This window comes from Xenopus tropicalis, chromosome 8, assembly GCF_000004195.4.
Source record: "Xenopus tropicalis strain Nigerian chromosome 8, UCB_Xtro_10.0, whole genome shotgun sequence".
Taxonomy (NCBI): Eukaryota; Metazoa; Chordata; class Amphibia; order Anura; family Pipidae; genus Xenopus; species Xenopus tropicalis.
Window position 1 is genome coordinate 94,342,169 of NC_030684.2, and position 11,684 is coordinate 94,353,852.

The 11,684-nt window shown below is 44.0% G+C and overlaps 1 long non-coding RNA gene across 1 annotated transcript; it reads right to left on the reverse strand.

Moving 5' to 3' along the window:
- Positions 1-26: 26 nt before the first annotated feature.
- On the reverse strand, positions 27-3,218 carry LOC105948272. The gene is made up of 6 exons (XR_001171706.3): positions 3,044-3,218; positions 2,724-2,799; positions 1,834-2,642; positions 1,623-1,699; positions 1,049-1,412; positions 27-558 (listed from the first exon to the last, which is right to left on the reverse strand). It is a non-coding gene; the product is annotated as an uncharacterized LOC105948272 (long non-coding RNA).
- Between the last annotated feature and the right edge of the window lie 8,466 nt (positions 3,219-11,684).

Below are 11,684 nucleotides of genomic sequence, written 5' to 3' on the forward strand. Positions count from 1 at the left end.
GGCTCACCCGAACCGATGCGATGTTCTGGATCTTTCTAGGTATTCTGGATCTTCGATATTCTAGATCTCTGATCTTCATGAATGGACTTCTTCTATAGATATGGACTGGCCCTCCACCCTCCCCATCTATTCCGTCTACTTATTTGATGTTCATTTAGAATCCTCTGAATGCCTCTTGCAGCTCTGATGGAATCCTTACAGCAGGCGGTGTCAGTGCTGGAGCTTGGCATTCAGGGTTCTCTTGGCTCTCCAGGTGGTCTTGGTTGTCCAGTTCAAATGGAGGCCTTATTCTTCGGTGTACTAGATGGTCCCAGTCCATATCCTGAAAGTTAAATGAAAAGGTAATATTTAATGATGAGTATCTGGTCCAAAAACTAGAATTGCTGGTACAAGAAATTATAATGCATTACGAGGCTATGGCAATATTCATTAGTGCTTTTCTGTTTGTAAATTGAAAGGAATAGAATAGAAACCTACTTTGAAGAAGGGGTGCTCTTTCACCATTTCTGCACCAGCCTCACCCGAACCGAGGCGATATTCTGGATCTTTTTCTAAAAGCTACAAAATATAAAAACAAACATTGTTAAATCATTATTGTTTATGTCTATTTTATTATTCTACTGGGAAAGTATCCACCTAGGAAATACAAGCAATTTTCCAACCCCATAGAGAAAATAACCATATGCATATGTAACTGATCTGCTTGAACGGACTAATTAAGCTCATATTTTTTAATTTATTAACTGCTTATATGAACCATAGATTAAGTTCTGTATTAAAGGGACAAGCCATTATCAGTAATACCCCTTTACTAAACTGAGTATCCGCTGCTCCTGACATTCATAGCCTGACCCTTTGGAATAGAAGGGACTCTCTAGGGTAATAATACATATTGTAAAGTTCAGTGAAAGCCTGTAACTGCCACTAAAACACACTAAAGGCCATATGTTATATCATGGTAGTAATAATAATCACTATACAGCATGTATGCCCTTAGTATAACAAGTGACTAAAGGCACATGATACTAATTTGCTGGGGCCAACTTACGTCTTTTATAAATGCAGAGACATCCTCTGATAGATATTCTGGTAACTCGATGTCGTCGTACAGGATGCTCTGCATTAGCTCAACTGGGTCTTCGTTGTTGAATGGTAACTGAAAAAGTGAATAATTATTTCTTTAGCGAAACAACATTCCCAAGAGATTTGTTGCAATATGAACCCCAATGATTCCCCAATGTAAGTTGATAATATAGGAATTGTGCTTACCTCACACATGAGCATTATATAGGTGGTAATTCCTAGGGCCCACCAGTCAACGGCCATGCCGTATCCGTGTTTCAGGAAGATCTCAGGGGCGATGTAAGCTTTTGTGCCGCACATGGTGTTTGTGCGGTCGCTGTATCCAAATCCTTAAACACAAGAAACATTGTGAGGAAACTGCAGATCTGGGTCCCTAATGTAAAGTAATGAGGGACTTTCCTCAACTGCTTCCTTCCAAACTGCACACCTATTCAGATCTGTTTATGCCACTTACATATAACAAATATAATCTAAATATAACAATACCTAATAATCTGAGCTTATCCCCTGTATGCCCCAGAATTATAAGCAATACTTACTGTCTTTGCTGAGGCCGAAGTCTACGATCTTAAGGTAGCCATCCCGGTCCAACAGCAAATTCTCAAGCTTTATATCTCTGAATTAAAACCAAGCCAATAGTTTAGTAGTTATACAAAAAGAAATCCTTACAATAACAGCAAGCGAATGATTAACATAATGTTACCAGCTAGATCTGGAAATAAAGATGATTTTATTAATATTAATGCTTACCTATGGACAATGCCAAGGTGGTGTAATGCCTCCAGGCCAAGAATGACACATGCGGTGTAAAACCTGAATAGAGAAAAAATAAAATTCAGTTACTTTAATTTTTTTTTCTTTATTGATATATAAGCTGATGTGTGAGAATTGAGGTGATCATAGTGAGATGAAAGGCAGTTATCTGTATGATAGGTGTAGCTTTGCTTGTATTACGTTACATTGTAAAAATATATGCTGTGATGATGCTTCACTGAAAGTGCCCCTTTGAGAAACGTATTCCCTCATTCCCATTCTACTTACATGACGTCAGGTTCTTGCAGTTCCACAGATGTTACAAATTCATACATGTCACCTCCAGGGAGATATTCCATCACACAAAATAGGTGAGACTCCGTCTGGAAGGTTCCATGCATTGACACTAGGAACGGGTGTTCGGCAGAACTCACCCTCTGGAGGATTTCCTTCTCTTTGAAGACACTGTGGGTTAAATTATTCCATTATCACCATGTGAGACTCACACAAGGGAACATTACACTTACCCTTTATCCTAATGAACAGACACAGGGCAATACAGCAGATAATAACCACATGCAAATAATTTAAAGGAATTAGAGGTCAGACAGATACTAAATATTGAAAGAGAAACCTGTCCTACATATAATGCTGAATATAACAAGAAAAGATGACACAGATACGGGCAATATTAATCTTTCCCCTGTCACTGACCTGTCCAAGTTGCCCTTTTTCAAAATCTCCTCTTTTTTCAGGGCCTTGATAGCACATAGTTCTTTGGTGTTTTTGTGCTCGGCTAGGAATACCTGGAGTCAGAAGGAAGAAAGTTCAATCACTCTGGGTAAATCAGTAGTAACTAAAACCTAACTGTGCAATGAGTCACTCACCTTCCCAAATGCTCCTTCTCCCAACACTGGGCCCAGGTTGAAATTTGCAAGTGAGGGAGATCTGGGCTCTACAGGGCTGAAAAATAAAATAAAGGTAATATATGTTTTCTTCATGTTCACAGACAAGATTAATCTAATATACAGTTTATTTGGTGACTTTTCTGTTGTATCCATCACCAGAAGGTATTAGCCAGTTACTGATAATACCCTCTAACTATAGGGAACTATAATAGAATTAAGTGTAAATTATGCAATATTTTCATATATAAGCAACTTACAATTCTAAACCAAAAGAAAAGAGAATATATCCTAAATCATACCTGATAGATGGTCCTTCAGCACCCTGTATGTTATTGGCAAAATCTGAGCCAAAGTCAGGACTGCAGAACTGCAAATAAAGGGCAAACGATTATTATGCACAGAATGAACATTGCATGAATTTCATTCATTGGTTTTTGTAAAAACATGAAAAGTCTGTAGAATCTACTTACTGGTAATGGAGGACTGGAAGAGGTGGAATTATCATCCTCGGTGTCCTTCTCTGGCTCAGAATTTTGCTCCTGATTGGGAACTATAAGTCCGTTGTTATTGGACATGCCAGCATCACAATCAGGATCTTCTGAATATGCAGAAATGGAACAATAGAGTCTCAAAATTATAATACAGTTTATTATCATTATAAGTACAATACTAGAACTATACTTCATAAAAAAAGTGTTAACACTCTCCTATATAATATATAAATATATATGTATCCCATTACTAAAAGCAAACATAAATGCCCATATAATCCACATAAATGCACTAAGAATACTAGGGCAGAGAGATATCAGTTATATGCTATATGAGTACAAGGTCAAATTCTCCCCAATTATGGAGACCCTAAGCTTGATGGCCCAGGTGGCCAGATATAGGGATCAACTATACATTAGATGGACTGTGTTTAATAAATCTGCATGATCAACTCTATCATAAACTTCAAGAAGTCGGTGCATGATCCTACTTACCCGATAAAACTGGCAATGCTGGTGGTTCATAGGAATTAGCCCTCACGAAAATGACCACCAGTGCCTCGGAAGTATTTACTATACCAGGGACCTCCACCTTGGCATCCTAAATTAAAGCATATTAAGAAACCAACATTAAGCAGGATGTCATCTCAACACTTATATATATCATGTATGAGGTCTTAATATTGGCAAGTTAAATAAAAATAACATTAAGCATATAGTCACAAAATTGTGTGTATGCATGTATATATAAATGTAACATTTATACAATGTACTTACAAATGAAGGCCAGATGAAATTGGTGGGGCTGGCTGTATCCCTGGTCATAGACTCTGCTGGCTCGGAGCCCTCAGGCTCATGAAAAGGAATGGCCCCTCCGATGTTGTGGGAAGAGCCAGGGTCCTCTTCATTCCCAGCAGGACGTGGAGATTCTACAAGAATTAAAATACAATAGATGTCATTATTATCTAGCGGCGGGGTCCTTTAAATTGAAATTGGTTTTCCAGATATCCAGCTCTTACTATGGAAATTAAATAGTGTTTTTTAGTACTGATCACACTCACCTAGGAAAGATGGCTTTGCCGGGTGGTCGGGCAGCTCTAAGGTGGCAGTAAACTCCACCAGAGAGTCACGCACATCACTGATCTCTAGGATCTCCACGTAAGCATTTTCATGCTTTATAGGAATAATTGAGTTCTGTAAAAATGAACACAGTATTAAAAAATTAAAGGACATTCCCTCACACCAGTTAAGATCATGGTTTCTCAAAAACTGAGTGTATCAGTACAATGTGTGTGTGTGGGTAATTATCTGTCTCAGATATGTAAGTAGAGCTCCATGTGCCCAGGTGTTTAATTTGGTCCTGGCCCCCATCTGTTTTGCCCTGAACTCCCACACCCCCCTATGCCAGTGCCACCATATTCTTTACCCAAGCCCTTAAGAGAGACAAAAGGGAACACGTGAGCATCTTTACCTCAACTCTACACAGCTTGCAGCCCATAACCGTTTCTCCTGTAATAGAGAAGAGAGATTGGTATATTTCACAGCTAATATGGAGGCAACATGAAAGCTACAAAACATGGACATGGCGTAAACATTGTGTTTCCTTTAAATTCTCCTAAATGCTAAATCTATTACCTGCTATTGTGTGTATAGCCAGTGTTGGAATGGGCCTCCTAGGGCCCAGTGGGAAACCTAATATTCACGGCTCACACTCACAAATATTAGCTATAGATACTGCTAAATGTTATGAGTTATGTAGGGAATAAGAAAGGGCTGATGGGAAGTGTTCTTGGCTGGAGCCCACTGGGAGCTGCTCTTATACTTTGACAGGTGGGTCCAACCATCTCTATAGCTTGGAGACCAGAAAGGGAATTGGCTGACTTAGGGCATATTTATTATAGTCTGCAAGCCAACCTCACCAGTGATGTTGCCCATAGCAATACATCACATTTTTGCTGTTGTTTTCTAAATTGTAGGTAACAGTTTAAACTCAATTGCTTACACACTATAATAAATATGCCCCTTCGTGTAGGTGTGTGAGAAAATATACATTATCAGCAGCACCTGTTGCCATGTAGCTGTTACTGTACTACAACTCCCACCATCATCCAACAGAGTTTGGCAGTTGGCTAAACACCCCCTAAATGAGTAAAGATTCTGGCAACTACCACTTCAAAAGGACAGACACAAAAGATCAAAGTGATACTGACATATCCCTACACGTTTGCGTTGATATGTTTTAATATTTCTATCCATAAAGCTGCTGCCCAACTGTCATTAACTGCCAGCCTGGCTCTTTATCACTGTCAGTGGCACAGGGAATGTGCAGAAATCTCTGTCTGCTGCTAAATAAATAATGCTACAACATGTGCAATTCCATCCTATTTATTTATGAATGATAAACATAAAGTTATAATATTTAGCTGAAAAATGTACTTACAGAGAGAGCAGGTAATGAGCTGTGATCTCTAGCAATAACGCTACACATGTGACAGGAGATAGCCAATCACCTTAGGCTGAAGCAGGCTTGGGGATGAAACAATGCAACTGAGTTGGGTTTGTGCCAGGAAAGCTTTTATTGTGATACAGATACATCCCTATAAGATCCATAATAACTGGGGACACACCAAAGCCCAGATACATCCCATGCTCCTGTATTTGCAGGTAGGAGAAGCCAAAGGGAAACTGTCAATATAATTTACAGTGGATTTACAGCTCCCAGAATCCCCAAATAGACTTTTGCTGCAAGCTGAACATTTCTGTCACAGACACAGATCCAAAGCAAAATATTCTCTCCCCAGTGTTAATACCTAAACATGTGCAAGGAAATGTCTTGTGTGTGCCAAATAAGAAATTCATAATATCATTTCACCAAGTTGATATAAATGCTTGATTAAAGTCACATAATGGTCACAGTTATGGCTTCCTCATAGAATGTATGTACATATGAAAGGCAAATCTGTGCATAGGATCTATTATCCAGATTGCTTATGTAGCCCACTTTTGGTATTTTCTGTGCTGCTACCTGCTGATTACTGTTCTTTGGCGCTACAGGAGTCCTGAGCCCCCGCTTACTATGGGGGTTAATGAGGATTTCTCCTTTAAAGGCGTGCCTCCACCCAGGGATGGTGTTGTGGAACTATAATCCACCCCCTGGGAACTTAATAGTCACTAGTACCTCTGCTTGGGATCCACACACAGCCCCCAGTACCTTGCCCCTCCCTGGGGTAGTAGCTTACCGGCAGGTAGGTGATCCTTGTGCAGGAAACAGTCAGATACACAATTGATATGATGTAGAAGATTGAATTGGTTTATTAGGGCAGGACCTCTCCAGGAGTGGCACATATCATTTCATACAGTAATGCAGGGCTTTACCTCCTCACTACTCATTGAGAGCTTTCTCCTGTTGGGCAACTCACGGTACTCACGCCAAGTGTCTCCTTCTAGGTGATCTCCCCGGTACTCACGCCAGAAGGCACCCCCTCTTGGGGCCCTTCCCGGTACTCGCGCTAGGCAGCATCACCACAGGCAGCCCACCCCGGTACTCACGCCTAAGCCCCCTCAGATACAGCCTCCTGGGCTAGCGGTGACCTTGTCCACCTACCTAACCACTTATGGCCCTGCACTCCGGCTGATGTAATGCCGGGAGGTCTTAACCTCACTTCCACTCCTGGAGGGGCAATGTCCGCCCATTCTAAACTCCTGGTGTCCTACATATCACTCCTAGAGCGACCTATTATAGAACTACTATCTAAACTGTGCCAGGGGAGCACACTACCTGAGCAGCCCCTGGGCTAAAATGTCTGACCCTCAGCACATGGCTGCATCCCTTTATATGGGCCTATGCACCACCCTGTGGCCAAAACCCGAACTGCAGGTATACACCCTGTTAACTGTTTAACAACCCAGTCATCCCAGTGTCCCTGTTAACTATCACCACCCTGTGGCCTGTCCTAGGGGTTCCTGTCCTAAGGGCCCATTTTTGGTAAACCCCTACATTCTCCCCCTACAAGAAAATTGTCACCTCCTGGCTGACACACATTCTACCAAATACATTACATTTACCATGTTGTTAACATCACGCTTCACAGCTCCTCCAGGAGACTGCCAGGGTACAATGGATGAACTGGAAAGGAAAAGTGAGAGAAAACAAAATCCCCACCCTCCAAGTCTTTGTGAAAGTCCCCACAAGAGTCTCTGTCCCTTAGACATTTCACACTCAAAAAGAAAAGAAAGGACAATTTACTTGCCCAAAAATCAAACACATTCTTTATTTTACATCAAAGAAAATAAAGGCAAACTTTCTCTTTTCCTGGCCCTCCCCTCCTCCTTGAGGGAGTCCAGGTCCCAAGGTGCTCCCACCTTGGGCTCTCCTCCACCAGCCGGTGGCACTTTTAGCACAAAGAGCCCTCCTGGGCTAACTTAAAACTTTCCCACTCTGGGATGAACTGCAGACTCCTCACTCCCAACCAGCCAGTTGGCTGCGGTCTTGGCTCTCTCTCTTTAGCCACCAACAGTCTCTCCTTGAGAAAGTGAGTCTCTCCTTGAGAAGGGTACCCAACATTGGTACTGCCTCCTGAACTGAAGAATCCCCTCCTGGGGCTAACTCTTTGCCTCCGGGGCATTGCTCACACCATGTGACTGAACCGGATTTTTATGTCCTCATAGGGAGCATAATAGTTGGTATGAGGTTTCCTTACCGACTTCCCATTTGGCAGAGTCACCTCCAAATAGAACTGCTTTGGCTCCGGACTTTTCCTGCCACAACTGTGAACTGTGTGACGCAGCACTGTGCGGCCCCACCACCACTCTTTTTCTATGGCCCGGACAAACCTCCACGCAGCCATCTTTTTGCTTTGGTTAGGATGGGTTAAGGCATGACCTATCCTCTTTTCCTTGGTGGATATCTCATTCACTACCCACTCATCCAGCATCTCTTCCATCTTTTCATACACCCATATTGGTGCGTAAGGCATAAAATACCCCCACAGTCTAAAGATCTTATAATTGATGACTCTTTGTATGCGTGACACTCTACAGAAAATGTCTGGATCTGCCTTCCCTGGCAGCACCCAGAATTCTTTCTCTTCCTCCTGGGGAATTTTTCTGGGAGCATAGAAGAGGTCTGGTAACTTAAATAAGGCAGGACTGTATTCATCCTCCTCAGCTTCCCTCAAGTCTTCCTCCCCACCAGGAGTACTACTTGTGGCAGACCCAGGGGCTCTTGCCTCAGCAAGGCTTCCCTCCCTCAGGACCTGGCTGTATGAAGGGGGCGCTGATATCTCTTCAGCCCTCACCTCTATGTATGGGAGCATGGCAGCCTCGGCCACCTCTTTAGCACAGTCACTCTCCCCTTGGGGATTGCTGGGTAGTGGGACCCCCTCTATGGGCAGTGCGGGTATCTCTGGGGAAGATGCGGGAGATATAGGTGCTGAAACCTCCCTTGGGCTCTCTCCCTTAACCGTCACCCCCTGGGGCTCCCCATTCACTGTTTCATCAATAGCGCAGCATTCGCCAACCTGTGGCGCAGGTGCTGCCGCCTCCTCAGGCTGCTCCTCTAGTGCTGGGATAGCCGCCTCTTGGGCACTGACACACTCCGCCGCCACTCTCTGTTGCACGGTCGCCAGTTTACCCGCGTTCAGTTTTGCCATCAGGGCCATGATGACTCCATGCCCTGTGCTCATCACTTCATCCCTCAGTGGGCCACGCCAGCATTGGTAGCCGCACTGCGCGCATCGCCCCTTGGGCCGGTGGAGGGCTAGGTATGCCTCTGCTCCGCATTCCCCACACAGCGGTACCATAGTTGGGTCACCTTGGGCGGTGATCTTTTCTGCAAACAGGCCCAGCCACACGTACCGGAACCCCTCATCATAGGCTATTTGCGGTTCAGGTAGGGACTCTAGGCCCGCGCTACCACTCCCACTCTTGGCAGACATGACAGGAATGTAGTGTAGCAGCCAGTCCCTCACGCGTCTCTCACTAGATGCTGTCTGGGAATTTCCCAAGATGGCCGCCATGACGTCGACACTCATTGTCACGCCCCTGCTCAGCTCTTGGCGCACTTTCAATTGTCTCTTATTGGCCGCAGTCCCTCACGGGGCGGTCACTTGACACGTCAACTACACGCCACCCCCTGGCCCGCCTCTTGCTTGCGAGTCTTCCTAGGCTCTCTTGGCGCCAACTCTCTGCAATCCTATTGGCCAGGAGCCTTCCTTGCTCCTCTTTCGCGCCAACTCCCCTCTTGGGATGCGGATCAGGGGTTGCCCAAATCTAGCCTGGTCGGAAGTAGGGTACTGTAGTTACGCTAGGCCTCAATTCCTTTAGGGCCCTTTCTTCTAAACGGTTCTCCAACCGATCTCAGCAGTGCCTCCAAATGTAGCCCACTTTTGGTATTTTCTGTGCTGCTACCTGCTGATTACTGTTCTTTGGCGCTACAGGAGTCCTGAGCCCCCGCTTACTATGGGGGTTAATGAGGATTTCTCCTTTAAAGGCGTGCCTCCACCCAGGGATGGTGTTGTGGAACTATAATCCACCCCCTGGGAACTTAATAGTCACTAGTACCTCTGCTTGGGATCCACACACAGCCCCCAGTACCTTGCCCCTCCCTGGGGTAGTAGCTTACCGGCAGGTAGGTGATCCTTGTGCAGGAAACAGTCAGATACACAATTGATATGATGTAGAAGATTGAATTGGTTTATTAGGGCAGGACCTCTCCAGGAGTGGCACATATCATTTCATACAGTAATGCAGGGCTTTACCTCCTCACTACTCATTGAGAGCTTTCTCCTGTTGGGCAACTCACGGTACTCACGCCAAGTGTCTCCTTCTAGGTGATCTCCCCGGTACTCACGCCAGAAGGCACCCCCTCTTGGGGCCCTTCCCGGTACTCGCGCTAGGCAGCATCACCACAGGCAGCCCACCCCGGTACTCACGCCTAAGCCCCCTCAGATACAGCCTCCTGGGCTAGCGGTGACCTTGTCCACCTACCTAACCACTTATGGCCCTGCACTCCGGCTGATGTAATGCCGGGAGGTCTTAACCTCACTTCCACTCCTGGAGGGGCAATGTCCGCCCATTCTAAACTCCTGGTGTCCTACATATCACTCCTAGAGCGACCTATTATAGAACTACTATCTAAACTGTGCCAGGGGAGCACACTACCTGAGCAGCCCCTGGGCTAAAATGTCTGACCCTCAGCACATGGCTGCATCCCTTTATATGGGCCTATGCACCACCCTGTGGCCAAAACCCGAACTGCAGGTATACACCCTGTTAACTGTTTAACAACCCAGTCATCCCAGTGTCCCTGTTAACTATCACCACCCTGTGGCCTGTCCTAGGGGTTCCTGTCCTAAGGGCCCATTTTTGGTAAACCCCTACACTTAGGACTTGGGATTTTCCGTAATGTTGATCACGTTATGTAAAAGAAACATTAAATCCTAAAATTGGCTTCTTTTCACCACCAGTATAGATTCATGCAACTCAGTTACCATCAAGAATAAGTTACTGTTTTATTATTACAGAGAAAAAGGAAATAAATAAAAAATAGAATTATTTGCTTACACAGGACTCTATGGGACATGGCCTGACTATAATTTGGGGCTTCCTGGATATCAGGTTTCCAGATAAGGGATCCCATACCTGTACTGTGTAAGTACATGTATAGCTTCTGACAGCTAAAAGTGTGAAGTCAAGCTTATGAGCTTAATACTAACCCAGAGTATGTATGTATGTATGTATATCTTTATTTATAAAGCGCTACTTATGTACGCAGCGCTGTACAGTAGAATACATTAATACAAACAGGGTGTTAATAAGATAATAGATAAATACAAAGTATAATAATAAATACAGATAAATACAGCAGCAATAAGTTAAGAGTTGAGGACACAAGAGGAAGGAGGTCCCTGCCCCGTAGAGCTTACAATCTATATGGGAGGGTGACTAACAGACACAAATAGGCAAATATAAGTGCTGTAGGTCACAGTGGGTGCCAGTTCCCAGATTAGGTGCTGGGCGAGTGCTGGGCGATCAAACCATTCTCAATGCTCCCTACAGGGACAGACTTCAGAAATATGTTGGTGGCTTTATTATCAAAGGGCATTTGTAGTTATAATTATTAAAAGTTGCATAGACCCAGGAAGCTTTTTGATTGCTATTTTGGCACAGGAAATAGCAATCAAAAATATATGGTTTTGTGATTCTAGCAAGCCTGTTTGATTTATACTTGCTTTCCTCTGGATCAGCTTGTAGGGAAGTTTTTGAAAAAGAATTTGGTTTCCATGCCATATTTGTTTAGTTAGAGAAGTTGATCACTTTTATTTGTAGGTGTCAAAGTTGAGGCACATCACCTTATAAGAGAAACTAGAAGCTCTACCTTGCATCTCTGCCCAATTCATAGAAAGTACCTGTAACACTTTTTTTTCCAAAGTAGCTAGCTGTCTTGGCA